At 45.5% G+C, this 19,511-nt stretch overlaps 2 pseudogenes; both read left to right on the top strand.

Moving 5' to 3' along the window:
* Positions 1-2,366: 2,366 nt before the first annotated feature.
* LOC123463561 lies at positions 2,367-3,352 on the top strand (annotated as a pseudogene).
* A 4,178-nt stretch (positions 3,353-7,530) lies between these two features.
* On the top strand, positions 7,531-8,249 carry LOC101607640 (annotated as a pseudogene).
* Positions 8,250-19,511: the final 11,262 nt, after the last annotated feature.

The raw sequence follows: 19,511 nt of genomic DNA, 5'->3' as shown, positions 1-19,511 counted from the left end.
CAGAAGACCATCATAGAGGAGGACAAGATCATGACATCAAGAGTAAAAGAGAGACTGAGATGGGGAAGGGGTATGATGAAGAATGGAATTTCAAAGGGGAAAATTGGGAAGGGAGAGTATTATCATGGAGTGTTTTTTATAATCATGGAAGCTGTAAATAAAAAATAAATAAATAAAATATTAAAAAAATCACTATAATTTCAGAATTAAAATTTGGTATCCTTAAAAAAAAATATTCTCTATGCTTGGTGGCTCTATCAGGCCTTACAGATGTCTATTTGTTCTTTGGAAGTGTGCAACCTTGACCAGCTGCCTACAAAATGGAGCTATCCTACTCTTAATTCCTATCAGTTGCTCTAAACCCAGTAACACTGGTGCAAATGAAAAACACTCTGGAAAAGTTAAACTGCTACCTATGTCGGAAGGTTGGTGATTGCTGGGCACGGCAGATGGCTTAAGTGAGCCCAGGGTCATTATTGGGAGTCAAACGAACCTGCATGACACTGTGGGATCTGGTCACAACACTGTGCATGTGTTTAAACTCATGGGATTGGTAGGGACACCATCAGTGCGGGTCATGGATTAACGAACCACTCTGGCTGGGTTCGTGTGGGAAAGAAACCCGGAAGCCTTGTACCATCTTATATTTGCTGTATGCATGCGACTTAAGTTTGCAGTGGTAGAAAGACTCTGGTGCACTGTCTCCCTGCCTTTCTATCTCAAGTAAGAAACACTATTAATACAACAAACCACATTAAGGGAGGCCTGGCGTGGTGGCACACGCCTTTAATCCCAGCACTGGGGAGGCAGAGGTACGAGGCTCGCCATGAGCTCAGGCCACCCTGAGACTATGTTGTGAATTCCAGGTCGGCTGGGGCTGCAGTGAGACCCTACCTCGAAAAACAACAGCAGCAGCAACAGGAAGAAAAAGAACTTTAAAGGAAAAACGTATGTTGAAACATAGCGAATAAAGGAGGCATGGGTGTGTTATGTTCAAAAAGAGATAGGAGACAAGAAATCCTCTTTTTTTTTCCACCGGAGGCAGGGTCCTGCTCCATCTAGCCCAGAGACAAAGTTTGGAACGCAAGGAGAGAACGCGCATGCGTGCGCCAGAGACCTAGCCTCACGCGTGCGCTCCTGCGCCAGTGTGACTGAGCTGTCACTTCCTGTGGCTGGGGCTCACGGGAGATATGCAGATGAGCTGCCAGCCCATTGGGCAGTGGCCCTATAAACCCTGGATGGGGTGAAATTTTCCTTTCCACGGGCTTCTTGCGAGCTAAGGCGGGGTAGAGAGGTAAGGTGGGCTCCGTGGGCTGGTGGTGCTGCCCTGGAATGTGTACTCTGGCGGCTACGTGAGCCCCAGGTGGTTGGACGAGGTCTTGGCTTACCTTGCCTGTCTCCTTTAGTTTGTAGACCGGCCTGACCTTGTGTTCAGGCTTGAGGTGAGCTGATTAAAGGTGGTGGTGCACGCCTTTAATCCCAGTACTGCGGGGGCCGAGGTAGAAGGATCACCAAGAGCCATGAGTTCAAGGGGCCACCCCAAGACTACATAATGAATTCCACCTCAGCCTGGCTAAAATAAGACCCTACGTCAAAATTAAATAAACAGCCTTAGGTCTTGTGCAGTTCACGATGAGCAGAGTCAGCCCCAAGGGGCCTGAGTTCCGAACCCCTTCATCCTGAGTACTGAAGCCATTAGTCTATCCCACTGGCACCAGTACAGTGCCCAGCAGGGCCTCCCCCCTTACTTCCATTGACTTTCCAGGTCCCCAGACGTTGCAGCTAGTGAGTGCATAGGTGAAGTTTCTAGAAGCTCAAGCCTCCCAACTTTAGCATGGTCTAGTTGAATTGAAACCCGATTCTCTCACTGCATCCCATACCGCAGAACAACAAACACCTTTCTCTTTCCATTTTCCTCCTGTTACTGTCTCTCCTTGTCCTCTAGCCTCCTCCCCGTTGCCCAGCCCCCTCCATTTCTTCCCATTTTCCTCATGTTATTCTTGTTTCTTAGTTATTTTTATATTTTATTTATTTGTTTGCAATCAGAGATAGGAAAAGAAAGAATTGGCCCAGCCAGGACTTCTAGTCACTGCAAAAAACTCCACATGCATGCACCACTTTGTGAATATGGCTCTACGTGCATGCTGAAGAATCGTACCACACTGCTTAGGTTTGTAGGCAAGCTCCTTGGCTACTGAACCATCTTTCTATCCCCTCATGTTACTTTTTCCTTGTTCTCTAACTTCCTCCCTGTTGCACCGTCGTCGTCCCCCCCCTCCGCCATCTCACTGTCCCAAGACCCAGTAGACTAGACCTCCTGAGACCCACAGGTCTAACCTGGCTCTCCTTTTCACAGGAGGCAGGCCATGTATCCTCCAGTCAGTGTGCATTATAGGAAGGAGGGCGTGTCCTATCTCTATGAAGTTGGCTGTACCAGCTTCTCTATGGAGACCAGATGAGGTTATGCTTTTCTTGTTTCAAGGCGGCCTACCTAGTCAGTAAAGAAACGATGGGACTGGAAGACTGGCAAGAGGAAGAGTGGGAACCCGAGTCCATGGAGCTCCCTGAGGAAGGACCTGAGAGGTGGTCAATTTTGAGCCCTAGCTGGTGGCAGGAGCATGGGCACTCAGAGCAATCAGACTCAGGACAGGCTCTGAGTCTCCACCAGTAGCCACTGGGCAGACAGATGGCTCGACACTGAGCATTCAGCCTGTGCCCACTGAGCTGGGACCTAAAAATGCTGTGTCCCTGGACCTGGGCCCCAAGGATGCTGACCCTAAGCAGACCTTGCCCTGGAAACTGGACAGGCTTTCTTCTTGCCCTCACTGGGAGGTTCCCTGTCTTTATTGGTTGGCCAATTTCAAGGCGAGCCCACCTGCCTCTCTGCCCATATTGTTTGTTGGCGCTGAGCCCTACCTTGCCAGTGGATATTGCGGAAGTTGACATCTGGCTGATGGACTTGAAGTTTGTCTGTGTGCTGGACCACTTAGGAGACTTGAGCTACATCACTCCCTTGTGCACATCATGGGTGGTGAGGACCCCACTGCAGAGATGGGAGATGCTGCTCAGACCAGTGATTGGCGAGGTGATACTGGCAAGGCTCCAAGACCCACTTGAGCAGCAGGATCTACACCGCTGGAGGCTGAGTGTCCAAGACATCACAGAGCTGGGGGTGGAGCTGGTGACTATAGACAATGCCCTGCAGAAAGGAGGCTTCGCTGTGCACTCTTACTCACCCTGGCGCAGTGGGACCCCTGAAGTCTGGAGCAGTGGGCCCAGGGGCCCGGGAGAGAGACGACATGTTTTGGAGATAATATGCCATCAAGAACAGTTCTTCAATCTCTACAACTGAGGAATTGGGACCCAAGTGGCCACCGTTGTCCTTGCTGCCCCAGGACCTCAAGGATTGAGAAGAGACCGTGGCTGCCTGTTTTCACCAGAGGGGAACAATTGGCCCTAGATGGAGACTGTCCCAGGAGGGTGTGGAGTATTGTAAGGGCAGGCTAAGGGAGCTCAAAGGGAAGCCTGGTACAGATAGTTTCATCAGCATGATCTGAGGCTTTAGTCATCTTGGGATGACTAATAGAGGGTTGGAAGGTGAACCTGAGCTAGACGTGGTGTGGGGTGGTGCAGTTCTTGTTGTGGGGGCCAGCTCATAGACTGCACCAACTCTCCCCTGTGCGGGGATGTTGGCTATGTGACACCCACCTAGGCACATGGAGATTTCACTTACAGTGTTTTGCATTTAGGTTTTAAGGTGCTATGAGCCTCTACCTCAGGTTTCGTTTAAGAAATGACCATTTTTGTTGTTTGTTCCATTTCCACCCGTGTGTATGTTGCTTCTGATTTAATAAAATTTTTAGCATTTGAATTCATTGCTGTTCAGACTCTTCCTCAGTATCCTTATAGATTGTCCCTGTGTTTGTCTGTCTCATCTAAGTGTCCATCATATGGGCTTGAAGTGCCATAGAGCTGAAAACGATGTTCTGGCCTCTTTCTGCATCATATGGGCGGTTTGTTTCTCATGTGTTTTTCAGTCATATTCTCCATAACTCATAGGTGTACAGGGCCTTAAAATAAGGACTAGTCCAGCGTTGGTCAGTAGTGTGTAATCAGATTGAATAACATGAGCATTTGCTCTAGAAGTTCCAACATGTGAGCCAAACCCTGAGACAGAGGTACTCGAGTTGGTCCCATTCTCTGCACAAAGGGAAGGATGCAGGGGTTGGGGCAAACCAATGTCTGTGTGGAGGCTCTATGTCCACTGTCTCCCATGGGTATCCACAATAGAAGTTTTTGGGGGAGGCTGGTGAGATGGCTCAGTAGATTAAGAAGCTTGCTTGCAAAAACTACAGCCTGACCAGACGTGGTGGCACACACCTTTAGTCCCTGAACTAGGGAGGCAGAAGTAGGAGGATCTCTGTGAGTTTGAGTGGACCCTGAGAATACAGAGTGAATTCCAGGTCATCCTGGGCTAGTGTGAGACCCTATCTTAAAACAACAACAACAAAAACAAAAAAACACTCTAGACTGCATTTGATTCCCCAAGCACTCACGTAAAGCCAGATGCACAAAGTTCTTTGCAGTGGTAGGAAACCTTGGAACACACATATTCATTTTTTCTCCCTCTCTCCCAAACATTTTCTAGTGTGTGTGTATGTGTGTGCATGTGTGGTTTTTTAAATTTTATTTTTTCATTTTTCACTTAAAAATTTTTTTATTAACAACTTCCATGACTAAAAAATATCCCATGGTGGGCTGGAGAGATGGCGTAGCGGTTAAGCGCTTGCCTGTGAAGCCTAAGAATCCAGGTTCAAGGCTCGCTTCCCCAGGTCCCACGTTAGCCAGATGCACAAGGGGGCGCACGCGTCTGGAGTTCGTTTGCAGAGGCTGGAAGCCCTGGCGCGCCCATTCTCTCTCTCTCCCTCTATCTGTCTTTCTCTCTGTGTCTGTCGCTCTCAAATAAATAAATAAAAAATTAAAAAAAAAATATCCCATAGTAATTCCTCCCCCAACTCTCCCTTTTGGAACTCCATTCTCTATCCTATTTCCTCCCCCTCTCAATCAGTCTCTCTTTTATTTTGATGTTATGATCTTTTCCTCCTATTATGCTGGTCTTTTTTAAGTAGTAGCAGGCACTGAGGTCATGGATATCCAGTGCATGTTATGTCTGGAGGGTTCATGTTGTATGGAGTCCTACACTTCCATTGGCTCTTACATTCTTTCTGCCACATCTTCCTCAATAGACCCTGAGCCTTGGACGGTGTGATAGAGATATTGTAGTACTGAGCACTCCTGTCACTTCTTTCCAGCACCATGATGCCTTCTGAGTCATTCCAAGGTCACTGCCATCTGAAGAGAAGATTCTCTACCAAAAGTGAGAGTAGCATTAATGTGAAGGTATGAGCATTAAGAGAAGTGCTTACTGGACAGTTTGATAATCATTGTATATACATTTACCCAGACAGCAGCACACGTTATAGCCTTAGGGCTCATGACTACCCCTGTTTTAAGTTTTCAGTATCAGGGATGTATTCCCTCCCATGGAGTGGGCCTCCAGTCCAATTAGAGGGCAGTTGGTTTCTACCATGACAGACGTGCCACTTATGCACCCGTTGGCTCATTTGGCCTGGATGGCCAAATATCAGGCTTGCAGTGTCCACTTTTGAGTATCTTCACTGGTGATTTCTCTTTCTCCCATTGAACTGCATGCAGAATGGCTTCTTCCTGCTTTCTGTCAGCTGGTCTACATGGAGGAGTTTATCAGCTCTGTTCCAGCAGGACTTTTCAGTGGCCTTGCAGCCTAAGAATGTGGAGTCTTCAGCAGTAGGGTCTTACTGTCTATTCCTGGTGGGAAACCAAGGGGCCTCAGCAATGGCCTATAGTGTTTTGGGGGCATCAGGGACCACCCTGTCCAACAGTTCACTGGAAGGAATCCCATCCCTGGCACTGAAAATTTTCTAGCAATAATCTACAGCTTCTGAGTGTTCCGTTGTCCAAAAAAGTAGGTTTCCATATGATTTATTTATATCCTCACAGATTTTGATTAGACCTCCCTCTACTTTTCCTTTACTCAGTTTCTTCCCCTGACCTCGCTTTGGGCCTTTTCACCCCCATTAGTCTATTCTTCTATAATATACAATATATGCAATACCATCCTATTAAGTACCCCCTCCCTTCCTTTCTCAGTCACTCCATGTTGCTGGGATGAACATCCAACCTAAATCAGTTTCTGGGAGGAAGGGATTTATTTAAAGTTTATAAAATCCAAGGGAAGTTCCATAGCTGGCCAAAGAAGCTGGTTCCCATTCATAAATCTAAGCAGAGAGAGAAACGACCACGAGTCAGCAACACCAAGAAAGCAGCAAGCAGGACTCCCAGAGCCCAAACCTCGGAAAACCTTTGGGCTGGAATTCAGATTCCCCCCAGTGAAAACTTAGTGCTGTGCTCCAGGATCCACCCGCAGTGATCCCTCTTCCAGCTAGGCGGCTGGAGATCAAGTTACAAGTTAATACTAACACCTGAGTCAATGGGGAACATACAAACCACCTCAGCAGCTCCTGGCAGGTTAAAGGTGGGCACGTTCCTTAGATGAAGACAAGACTCCAAAAACCTGAGGCCTTTTATAAACATTTTATTTAGGGGGCTGGAGAGATGGCTTAGCAGCTAAGGCACTTGCCTGTGAAGCCTAAGGACTCAGATTCAATTCCCCAGGACTCATCTAAGCCAGATGCATTAGTTGGTGCACGCATCTGGAATTCCTTTGCAGTGGCTGGAGGCCCTGGTGAGCACATTATCTCTCTATCTGCCTCTTCTCTCCCTCTCTCCCCTCCATATCTCCCAAATAAATAAAATATTTTTTAAATAAAATATTTGAAAAAATATGTTATTTATTGTTTATTTGAGAGTGAGAGAGTATAAGTATGGGCCTGCCAGGGCTTTCTGCCAGTGCAAAGGAACTCCAGGCACATGCATCCCTTACTGAATTTTCTTTATAGAGGTACTAGAGAACTGAACTTCGATTGTCAGACATTGCAAGCTAGCACCTTTAACTGCTGAGCAATCTTTCCAACTCCCCATTTAAGGGCACTGTTCTATCAGGTTTTATTTGTGGCAGGTGTGGGGGAGGATATAATGATACAGTAAATATGAACTCATTCTATAGCCAAGGTTACCCCAAATTCAGGGCAGTTCTCCATCATCAGTTACTGGAGTGCTGGTATTAAAGACATGAGCCACCAGGCATGGTGGCGCACGTCTTTAATCCCAGCACTCGGGAGGCAGAGGTAGGAGGATCGTCGTGAGTTCAAGGCCACCCTGAGACTACAGAGTTAATTCCATGTCAGCCTGGACCAGAGTGAGACCATACCTCAAAAAACCAAAAAAAAAAAAAAAAAAAAAAAAAAAAAAAAAGATGAGCCATCATGCTTGGTTTTTGTTTTTAGAGAAAAATCATATATATAAATACACACACACACACACACACACACACACACACACACACACACATATACACACACACATGAACTCGAATATTACATTAAAGTACAGAAAATCAGAGGCCTAAAGCCAGAGACTCTTTCAGAATGAGAGTGCACTATTATTTAAGAAATGGTGGGTACAGAGAAGAGGCTGATTCCAGACCCAGGTATAGAATGTTTGACCAAAGATTTCCATCTGGATCCATCCAGACCTATCCAAGGTCAGGCAGTATTTCACAAACAGTAGAGAATGGGTTCCCAGCTCAGGACAGCAAGCTGACACTAGACTCCCTGGGCTACTGTCCCTTTACCAGGGACTGTTTCTCAGAAAACCAGTGCCCCTGAACTTTAGTCAGCAACAATACTATTGTGGCTCATACAGCATTGAGTTTGGAGTTCACAAACACCTCTGTTCAGGTCTCAGCGCCAGCGACTCTCAAGCTATTCATAAGCATATTCCTCAGAAAGGGAAAAGGTACTAGAAGAAGGCAGAGAAAGAACTGGGGGGGGGGGGGCAGTCAAGCATGAGAGAAAAAGAAGTTCTGAGGAAGTGGATCTAAACAAACAAAGAGCATGCAAAGAAAGAAACAGAAGGGAGAAACAGAACCTGAACCAGCCCGAACAGAAAAGCTTGAGAACCAAAAAGAGAAAACAAGCCAAGATGAAACCTCTAAGAGAAAGGGCCGCGAGCGCAGGAAAGAGAAGGAACAGGGCAAAGCAAGGACAGAGGAAGAAATGCTTTGGGATCAGTCTATCCTTGGATTTTGAAACTCTTTAATTGGGTCTCCTGGGATTAAACTGAAAACTACTTGAGGAGCTCGGTTTCATGGTTCTCATGCCACTTATCCTATGTCAAGAGGTCAAGAGGTACTTTAATTTCTGACAGTGAGCACAAAGTATCTAGTATGCTTATTTTCCAATATGAAAATTACATTTTCTAAAAGCATCATTGCATCTTTCTTACATATAATTTTCCTTTATGAGAGTGGCTCTGCTTTTTGTCAAATTGCTGTGATGGAATTATTTTCCCTTGGGAGACCATTTATTTTAAATTAAAGGATTAACTCTTTGCAGAGTGTATGTTTTGGCTGGGTTTGTTTTAGTTTTGTGTCAGATTTTTAAAAAATTTTTGTTTATTTTATTTATTTATTTGAGAGCGACAGACAGAGAAAGAAGGAGGAAGATAGAGAGAGAATGGGTGCACCAGGGCCTCCAGCCACTGAAAATGAACTCCAGACGCGTGCACCCCTTGTGCATCTGGCCAACATGGTCCCAGGGGAATTGAGCCTCAAACCGGGGTACTTAGGCTTCACAGGCAAGTGCTTAACCGCTAAACCATCTCTCCAACCCCCAGATACTTTTATGCTCACTGGTTTTCTATGAAGCACTTTAGACTTCCTTTGTTAGATCTAACTTGTAGCATTAGAGAGTGAAATACATTATAATAAGCTTATCTTACAATTCCAAAAGTTTCAGAGTCTTTACACAAAATCAGTTTCTAATCTGGGAATGTTTATAATAAAGTTCTAATTTTTTTTAAAATTTGTTTAAGAGAAAGAAAGAGGCAGAGAGAGAGAGAGTATGGGTGTTCCAGGGCCTCCAGCCATTGCAAACGAACTCCAGGTGTGTGTGCCCTTTTGTGCATCTGGCTAACGTGGGTCCTGGGGAATCCAATCAGGGTCCTTTGGCTTTGCAAGCAAACACCTTAACCACTAAGCCATCTCTCCAGCCCTAAAGTTCTAATTTCTGTGGGGGGGTGGTGGTGGGAGAAGTTCCTTTTGGTCTTTTAAACATGGAAGTACTTTTACCAATTACCTGGCTGAGGTCCTTTTCTTCTTCCTTGAGATAAATCATAGTTAGCAGATCTTCAAGTAGTGGTCTTTGGCAGCTTTAAAAAATATTTATTTATTTGCAACCGTTTGAAGTTTGCAGTGGCAGGAGAGACCCTGGTGTACCCACACTCTTCCTGAATGCCTTTCTTTCTGCATCAAGTAAATAAAAATCTTAAAAAGAAGTAAAAAGAAAGAAGGGCCAGTATCCCAGCACTTGGGAGGCAGAGGTAGGAGGATCACTGTATTGCTATGAGTTCGAGGCCAACTGACTATACAGTGAATTCCAGATCACCCTGGGCTAGGGTGAAACCTTACCTTGAAAAACAAAACAAAACAAGAAAGGGAAAAACATGTTTTGAAACATAGCTAATAAAGGAGACATGGGATTTTGAGTTCTAAAGGAAAAAATCACTATGTTGTCTCAGGGTGGCTTCAAACTCACAGAGATCCTTCTGCCTCTACCTCCCAAGAAGAATTAAAAGTGTTGGCCATCATGCCCAGCTTTATTTATTCGAGAGAGAAAGAGTTAAAAGGGCTGGGGGCAGGAGGTGTACCAGAGCTTCTAGCCACTGCAAACAAACTCCAGATGCATGCGTTACCTTGTGCATCTGGCTTACCTGGCTACTGGGGAATCAAACCTGGGTCCTTAGACCTTACTCTTCACAAGCAAGCACTTTAACCACTAAGCCATCCCTTCAGCCCAGGAATCCTTTTTTTTTTTTTTTTTAATTTTAGTTTTTATTTGAGAGAGAAAAAGAAAGAGAGAGAGAGAGAGAGAGAGAGAGAGAGAGAGAGACGCCAGGCCTCTAGCCACTGCAAACGAATTCCAGATGCATCAGCCTTATGTCTTTTTCAAAAAATTATTTATTTGGGCTGGAGGGATGGCTTAGTGGTTAAGGCATTTGCCTGCAAAGCCAAAAGACCTAGGTTCGATTCCCCAGGATCCACGTAAGCCAACTGCACAAGGTGGCACATGTGTCTGGAGTGCATGTGCAGCGGCTGGCGGCCCTGGTGTGCGCATTCTCTTTCTCTCTCTCTGACTCTCTCAAATAAATAAATAAATAAACTTAATAAATTATTTATTTGACAGAAAGAGAGAGAGAGAGAGAGAGAATGGGTACACCAGAGCTCCTAGCCACTGCAAACAAACTCCAGACGTATGCACCACCTTATGCAGCTGATTTACATGGCTCCTGGGGAATTGAACCTGGGTCCTTTGGCTTTTCAGGCAACTGCCTTAACCACTAAGCCATCTCTCCAGCCCTACTAGTTGAACAATTTCATAGTGAGCCCATCTCTATGCTACCCATATTGTTGCTGGGTCCCTTTCCTGCTATTGGAGCTTGTGGACTTGCAAATATAAGAGCCAAAAATAAATAAATAAATAAATAAATAAATAAATAAATAAATAAAGGGCCAGGTGTGGTGTGGCACATTTTTAATCCCAGCACTTGGGAGGCAGATGTAGGAGGACTTCCATGAGTTCAAGGCCACCCTGAGACTAAATAGTGAATTCCAGGTTAGCCTGGGCTAACGCCAGACCCTACCTGGAAAAAACAAAGGAAAAAAAGAAAGACATCAATCTAGAGGAAGGACTACTTGCAAAGAAGAGGCTTGATAGTGGGGTGGGGGAGGGATACAAGAGGGGAGAAAGAAGGTTGGTGGGAAGGAATTATAATCAGGGTACATTGTGTATATACATGAAGGTTGTAAACATAAAGGGATTTTTGTTTTGTTTTGTTTTTTGTTTTTTTTGAGGTAGGGTCTTCTGTAGCCCAGGTGCTATGTAGTCTCAGGCTGGCCTTGAACTCACAATAATCCTCCTAACTCTGCCTCTGGAGTGCTGGAATTAAAGGTGTGCACCACCACATTTGGCATCAATAAAAGTTTTAAGAAAATAGGGGCTGGAGAGATGGATTAGCAGTTAAGACACTTGCCTGTGAAGCCTAAAGACTCAGGTTAGATTCCCCAGTACCCATATAAGCTGGATGCACGTGGTGGCCCATGCATTTGGAGTTTGTTTGCAGGGCTAGAGGTTCTTGCATACCCATTCTCTCTCTCTTTGCCTTTCTCTCTCTCTCTCTCTTTCTCTTTCTCTCTCCCTCTTCCCCTCTCAAATAAATAAATAAATAAAATATTTTAAAAGTTTTAAGAGAAGAATTCAATGAGAACAAAGTCCTCAGATCAGTGGCTCCTGGATTTCTGCTGCATCTTAACATTTTCTTGGGAGTGTTGGAGTCCCAATGCCAATATGCCAGCATGTGGTACATACAACCAAATGTGACCTCAGTGAGGCCCAGCCTCTCTGATTTAGGGTAGACACTGAGGAAGTGGCTAATGTGATGGGTGTCATCCTTTTATTTAATTTATAGACACATACATCATTACATATATGATAAGGACATTGTGTTACTTATTGTGCACTACATTATTTTGTATTTGTAAGGTTAGCTGGTTTAAAAATTTATTTATTTATTTATTTATTTATTTATTTATTTATTTATTTATTTATTTGAGAGACAGAAAGAGGCAGAGAGAAAGAGAGAGAATGGGCATGCCAGGGCCTCCAGCCACTGCAAACAAACTCCAGATGCATGCGCCCCTTGTGCATCTGGCTTATGTGGGTTCTGGAGAATCAAACAGGGATCCTTTGGCTTTGCAAGCAAACACCTTAACTGCTAAGCTGTATCTCCAGCCTGGTTGGCTATTTTTTAAGACAGGATTTCACGATGTATCCCAGACTGGCCTCCAGCTCACAGCAGTCCTTGTTCCTTAGTCTCCCAAGTGCTGGGATTACATGCCTGGCTAAATATATATTTTTATGCATAGAAATATCTTATGCACACACACACACACACACACACACATACACACACTCCAAGTTGACTTCCTCTTTCTCCCCACTGCTGGCCTCCAAGGCACAGCAAGTCTGTGAGGTGGTGTTGAGAGCCTGTAGTAAGGACCAAGGTAACCTCTGAGACCTGGTTGTGTTTCAGTTGATAGGCAGTGGGAGCCATGGCCCTGAGTCCTATAGCATTAGGATAAGCATTTTGCCATCTGGGAATGGGGCCCAGCAGAATCCCTGGTGGCAGCATGTGAGACCTGAGCCATGCTACACCTTGTTGGGTAAAGGACAAGGGAACCTCCTGGTGGGTGGGAGAAACTGAAGGGAGGGAGGGACAATGTCGGCTGTGACTGGGCTCTGAGACTTGTTTGGTGGCTCTAACTTTCTGCTGTCTGCCTTTGATCCACTTCACCCTCTATGCTACAGCCACAGGGTTCTCAGAGCCATGTGCCTGCAGGTCCCATATCCTCTGATGCTGCAGACTGGTCTGAAGGCAAAGTCAGAGACAAGGGATATGCCCTTAGCATCAAATCTATGCTTCCAAGAGGCAGGAACACTTCTGTGGGCCCTTTCTGAGTGCCTGCCAGCATACCAGGGTCCCCAAGTGCCCATTTAGATGTGCTGCTAGAAGGATTCTGGTCTACTAGAGCCCTTTTCCACAATGCCACTGCTCTTGCTCCTCCCTCCATGCTGTCTGTGTCTGGCTTCTGGATCTGGCCAGGCATGGGTGAGGGTCACTCACATTTATAGAATCCTTCTGTAGTTCATGGGATGAGATGGGGCCAGGCAATGCTGCCCACCTGTGATAGCTAAAGAAATGGAAGGTTTGAGAACTTGAGTTAATTGCCTTACCAAAGGATGTCAAGGGACAAAGGCCAGGCTTTCATACAAGGAGCAACCAGCAGTCAGGTTCACCAGGCTAGCCCTAAAACTCTAGTTTTTACCTGGAATAAGAGAATGCAATGAGCAGAAGCCTGGTGGTCTCAAATAGTAACACAGATCAGTGGAGAGTGCACCTTGCTGTGTGCTGTAGGCAGGCCAGGGAAGGGCAAGAAGAGCCATGGAGGGGCCTGTAAGGCCAGGCAGAGCAGAGACACAGCCAATGAGAACATCTCCGATCCTTCAGCTTCTGCCCATGGGGGAAGTGGCTTCCTCTGTTTGTGGTCAGGTAATACAGGTGCTGGAGAGCTTTGCGGCCACAATGAGAGAAAAAGGTGAGGGTTCTCACTCCTGATGGCACACAGAAACATTGAGCTGCCGCTGGGACTCCAGAGCAAAGTAGCCTGTGGGTCTATTGCAGAGACTTTGTGGAGCAGCCACAGGTTCAAGCTTTCTCTGAAGAAGCTGCTTGGTGGAATTAGAAGCAAGACAGCCCCCATGTTTTGTGCAGTTAGTTAAGGTCACAGGCACAAACGAACAAAAAATGTCTACATGCCCTGACACACAAGTAGCCTCCCATGAGAACATACTGTAGGGACATCCTAGCCAAGATACAAACCTTAATCCTTCCACTGGAATTGTCTGAAAAGGAAGCTCTGAAGGCATCAACGGCCAGCCCCAGTTAAGAAAAATCAGATCACTTTCAGACAACAACAGTGATCACTTCCTCCCATTCAGTGTGATGTCTATAATAGAAAGGGGAAGAAAAACACCCTGTGAAGCCTAAGGACCCCAATTCAAGGCTTGATTCCCCAGGACCCACGTTAGCCAGATGCACAAGGGAGCACATGCATCTGGAGTTCATTTGCAGTGGCTGGAGGCCCTGGTACACCCATCCTCTCTCTCTCTCTCTCTCTCTCTCTCTCTCTCTCTCTCTCTCTCTCTCTCTCCCTCTCTCTCTCTCTCTCTCTCTCTCTGTCACTCTCAAATAAATAAATAAAAATGAACAAAAATATCTATGTTAAAGATGACAGAGGGTGATCAGTGCATGCATATAATCCCAGCACTGGGTGGTTGTGGTGGTTTGATTCAGGTGTCCCCCAAAACTTAGGTGTTCTGGATGCTAGGTTCCCCAATTGGAAATTAATTCATTTAATTGGAAATTAAAGCCTCCTGGAGGCGGTGTACTGTTGGGGGTGGCCTTAGGGGTGTTATAGCCAGTTTGTCCATGCCAGTATTCAACACACTCTCCTGTTGCTATAGTCCACCTTACGTTGGCCAGGGGGTGATGTCCACCCTCTGCTCATGCCATCGTTTTCCTCTGCCATCAAGAAGTTTTCCCTGTGAGACTGTAAGCCAAAATAAATCTCTCTTTTTTTTTTTCCCCCACAAGCTGCTCTTGGTTGAGTGATTTCTATCAGTAATGCGAACCTGACTGCAACAGTAATGTTGATACTAAGAGTGGTGTTGTTGTTAGACACCTGACTATGTGGTTTTGGCCTTTTTAGAGCTGACTTTCAAGAGGAAAGTGGAAGGACTTGAAACCCTGGCCTAAGAGATGACTTGCAGCGCTGCAGCTACAGCTTGATGGACTAGTCTGGTCTGAGCTGAAAGACCTGAATTCAATAAGAACTATGGACTGTGAGGTTTGGCTTATGAGGGTGAGAAAGAGCTTTGCCTGGACTGGCATATAAGCACTTTGTGTGAGAGGTTTGCTGTTATAGCCGGGTCCTGAGAAGTTGCGTAGGATTGAATTGCATAGAAAAGGACTGGTGTGAGCAGAGGGATATGGCACAGAAAAATGAAATATTTGGGTGAACGGCTGCCCATTCAGCTGCAATTGAGAGATCACAACCTTTGAGATGACCACCTAAGCTGCACTGGGGCAACAGGAAGAATGTAGACTCTTTCAAAGGGGCCTGAGTGCTCAAGGAGTGTCCTGTTCTTGAAAGTCTGCTTTGTTCCCCCCTGGATTAACAAATTGGTACCCTACCTGGTATCATGGAGTATAAGAAATGCAGGGAAGAGAGGATCATTGAGTTGCAACGCGGTCTTGTGTTCTGGAAATGGCTATGGGCAGTGTGAAGCAGGTTTGCTGGATGCCTGCATGGAGACCCAATGGAGCCGAGAAGATGGACTGTGGCTTGCAATGGAGACCCAGTGGAAATGCTGGGACCATGAGATGGTTGCTAAGGAAAGCTGCCGGCCCTGGGTGAAGTTTTCCGGGACTGTGAGTAGCCTAGCTGGAGGGGTGGAATTACAACTCCAGAGACTTTTTGCTGGTTAGAATTATCAGACATGGAGATTTGTCACTGACTAGAGTTGTTGGACTTGGAGCTACAGAGTTTGATGATTGCCCTGTTTAAATCTTGTATTGGTTGAATATTTCTTTGCTATACCCAGCGCCATCTTTTGCAGTGTGTTTATTCTGTGCCATTATAGGGGTTTTGGGGGATTAAAAAAATTTTTTTGGTATTATGACTCAGTTAAAAGACTGGATTATGGGGATATATGAACATCATTGGCATTGATAAAAACTATGGGGACTTTTAAGGTTGGATGAATGAATTGCATTTTACATCATGTATAGTTATCAGTTTATGGGGGCCAGGGGCAGAATGTGGTAGTTTGATTCAGGTGTCCCCCATAAACTTAGATGTTCTTTTTTTTCTCAATTTTTATTAACATTTTCCATGATTATAAAAAGTATCCCATGGTAATACCCTCCCTCCCCCCGCCAACTTAGATGTTCTTGATGCTAGGTTCCCCAGCTGAGGGCAATTGGAGGGAGTGTATTGCTGGGGGCAGGCTTATGGGTGTTATAGCCAGTTTCCCCTTGCCAGTGTTTGGCACACCCTCCTGTTGCTATGGTCTGCCTTATGTTATCCAGGGGGTGATGTCTACCCTATGCTCATGCCATCATTTTTCCTGCCATCATGGAGCTTCTCCTTGAGCCTGTAAACCAAAATAAACCTCTTTTTTTCCCGCAAGCTGCTCTTGGTCGGGTGATTCCTACCAGCAATGCAAACCTGACTGCAACAGTGGTGGTGGTTGAGGAGGGAGAGGATCTCTTATTGTAATCCAGCCCAGAATACATAGTAAGACCTTTTGTCAATTTTCTTTAGGAGCTGGAGAGATGGCTCAGTGAATAAAGTACTTGCCTGCAAAGCCTAATGACCCAAGTTCAATTCTCCAGTGCCCATATAAAGCTATATGCACAAGATGGCACATGCATATGGAGTTGTTTTGTAGTGGCTAGAGGCCCTGGTGCACCCATTCTCTCCCTCTCCCTCCCTTCCTCTCTCTCTCTTCTCTCTACCAGGTGTGATAGCTCATGCCTTTAATCCTAGCACTTGGGAGAAAGGGGTAGGAGAATTGCTGTGAGTTCAAGGCCAGCCTGAGAATACATAGTGAATTCCAGGTTAGCCTGGGTTAGAGTGAGACCCTACCTCAACAAAACAAAAGAAAAAAATTAAAAAGCCCAGCCTAATGGCCTTTAATGCCAACTACTCAAAATACTGAAGTAGGAGGATCACAGATTTAAGGCCAGCCTGGACAACTTGGTGACACTGTGTCTCTAAGTAAAAAGAGGGCTGAGGATATAGTGCAGTGGTAGAGCACTTGCCTATCATTACTGGCAAAGCCCCACATTCATCCCCAAAACAGAAAAAAAAGACAATTATGTCATGCTCAGCTGTTTCTGTGGGCTCTGGAGATTTGAACGCAGACAGCCCCAGATCCTTGCCTTGCAGAGGAAGTGCACATAGCCTCTGACCCTTCTCTGCAGTCCTGAGACAGGGTCTCTCACTTTTTTATTTGTGGGGAGGGGAGTTGTCCTGGCTCTGCCTCCCACTGATGTAGATACATTAAGATTACAGACACATGTTCCACTTTAGTATCTGGTTTTACATGGGTACTGGGGATGGACCTTGAGTCAGCAGACATGTAGAGCAAGTACCTTTAATCTCTAAATCATCTTCCCAGCCTAAGACCTTGTATTTCTAAGAGGAAGGCCAAGCATTTTTCCAGCTGCAGAGGCTACCAATGGGCAAAGCATGGTTTCAGTGAGGTCAAGTTTATGACCCTGGAGTCTGTAGGGCCCAGAACTCATCTCCCAGACCTGCCAGTCATTCAAAGCTGCACTCTGGAAGCCTGAGACCTGTGAGGTCTTGTACTGGAGAAGGGCACAGGGGAGAAGCTGACAAGAGGGAGTCAAAATTGATAGGACAAGCCAAAGGAGAAACAAAACAGTGGTCTTGGCCTTCAAGAGACACAGCTACCCTGAGGGCTAAGAGACAAATGTTGGCCAATACCCCAAGATGAAAGGGAGGGAGCTGCATCAGCTTTTGTCTAACCCCCAATTCCAGAGATGTCTGTGAGGTGGAGTGGCTTCCAAAAGAGGCACTTCTCCTGCTTTCTTGGATTTATTTATCAGTATTCCAGTAATGGCCACCCCAACTAATGATCCATTGCATCCTCAAGACAGGGCTCAGAGCCTCCCTTAGCTGGTACCTTTCCCAGAGCATCCGGGAAGCTGACCAAAGCATGACCACTGGTGCCCAGAAACCTGTCCAAGCCTTAGAACCTTCAAGACCCATGTGGGCAGTGTCCCAGCTGGAACAAACTGTAATAAAAAAGGAAAGTATGTTTAGATAATTGTGTGACTCACCAAACAGAATCTTGAAAACTGTAGTACTAATCAAGACCAGGGAAAGGACAGTGAATTTTTTTATTCTAACTGATTATTTGTGTCATTATTTTTGTAATTCATAGCAAAGTTCAGCTCTCAACTCCAGTGTCAGCATTTGCATGAGGCATTTCAGTAATGCAATTGCTTTTTTATTGCCTTTTTCACTCTCATTCTTCCTCATGCACAATAAAGAAGGAAATGATCATTTTAATATCTTTTTTTTTTTTTTTTTTTGTCTAAGTTCATTGCAGCAGCTCCTCAGAGAAAAGCTGCCTACTGGTGCCAAAGAGGACACTGGCTTCCATGATGAAAAGGGATGTGTCTGTGGCCAAGAGATGAGATGCACCTATGGATTTAGAGAACAGATATGTTCTGGAAATTTGCCTATTCACTGATTTTCCATATGATGGATTCTTTTTTTGTTACTGACTTGTCCCATAAAATTAGAAATATGTTTCCAAAAGGAATGAAAGGCCAGGAAGACAAGCATATCTATAATTCCCTGACCAGATGGTGCTAATAATGTTCCAATAAGTCATAAAAATGAAAAAGGGTCCTAAGTACTGTAAAATAAATTATATGGCCACTGTTTCTGCTTCCCCAGAGTGGGGCGCCTATGCCAGGTTTTAAGTTCTATGAGAAACACATTCTTTTCTAAGGACATTGAATTTTTAATATCCTAATGAATCTGAAGTCACAATCATCAAGTATTTCCATTTCCATGTTTTATGCACATAGCCAGTGTAGTCTGTGTTTGGTTTGATTTGTTCTTAATCGTTTGAACTTCATAGACTCACAGGTCAGTTTGCCTCTTTCTCCTTCCATTTTGATGGACTGAACTGGCTGTAGCTACTCTCACATCCAGCTCACCTTAGACATTTTTGGAAAAGAAGTCAAACCATGGAGATGTTATCCCCTACAGCTCTCAAGTTCCACTTGATGTACCTACGCCCCATGCCACCTCCATGCAGGCTATTAGGATGCTGTCACTGGGGCACCACAGGTCATTCCAGTGTGGCCTGGAAAGGGGGGTAGGCCAGGGTTACAGTCTCAAGTGCAGGCCCTGTGAGCACCTAAGAGCTCTGGGGACACTGAGGCCTGGCTCAGCCATCACATAACGGCCAGTATATATATATAACCAGCCAGCAGAACCTGAGCAGTGTCCAGGCTGCAGCACACACCTAGTGAGCTTCAGACTTCACCTCCTCATGTTCAGACCATGTGCAGAGGCCTCAGGACCTGGGACATGGAGGCCACATGTGGGTTTCCTTATCTGCTGGCAAGCCCTGGGCTATATACTGACCATCTCATTCACTAGTGTCTTATGAGACTGAGGTGCCTTCCCCTCTTGTGTGGCTCCAAACCCTGATAGGGCACCTTACCTTATTTCTTTCTACTTTGTGTAGAATTTCTTTTGTGGTGCATAAGTTTTTGATTGATGAAACTAAGAAATCCATCTTTCCCTTCAACACTTTATTCGTGTGTGTTTATGTGTGTGTGAAGACATTGGGTCCAGGCTGGCCTTGAACTTGCTATATACCTGTGGTGGTTTGATTCAGGTGTCCCCCATAAACTTAGGTGTCCTGAATACTAGGTTCCTAGCTGATGGAGATTTAGGAATTAACACATCCTGAAGGGTGTGAACTGTTGGGGGCAAGCTTATGGGTGTTATAGTCAGTTTCTCCTTGCCAGTGTTTGGCACACACTCCTGTTGCTAATGTCCAATTTATGTTGGCCAAGGTGTGATGTCCACCCTCTGCTCATGCCATCATTTTCCCCTGCCA

Source organism: Jaculus jaculus, chromosome 9 (genome assembly GCF_020740685.1).
Source record: "Jaculus jaculus isolate mJacJac1 chromosome 9, mJacJac1.mat.Y.cur, whole genome shotgun sequence".
Classification (NCBI taxonomy): domain Eukaryota; kingdom Metazoa; phylum Chordata; class Mammalia; order Rodentia; family Dipodidae; genus Jaculus; species Jaculus jaculus.
Note: the sequence above shows the minus strand (reverse complement) of the source record. Positions and strands in the feature narration are given on the sequence as shown.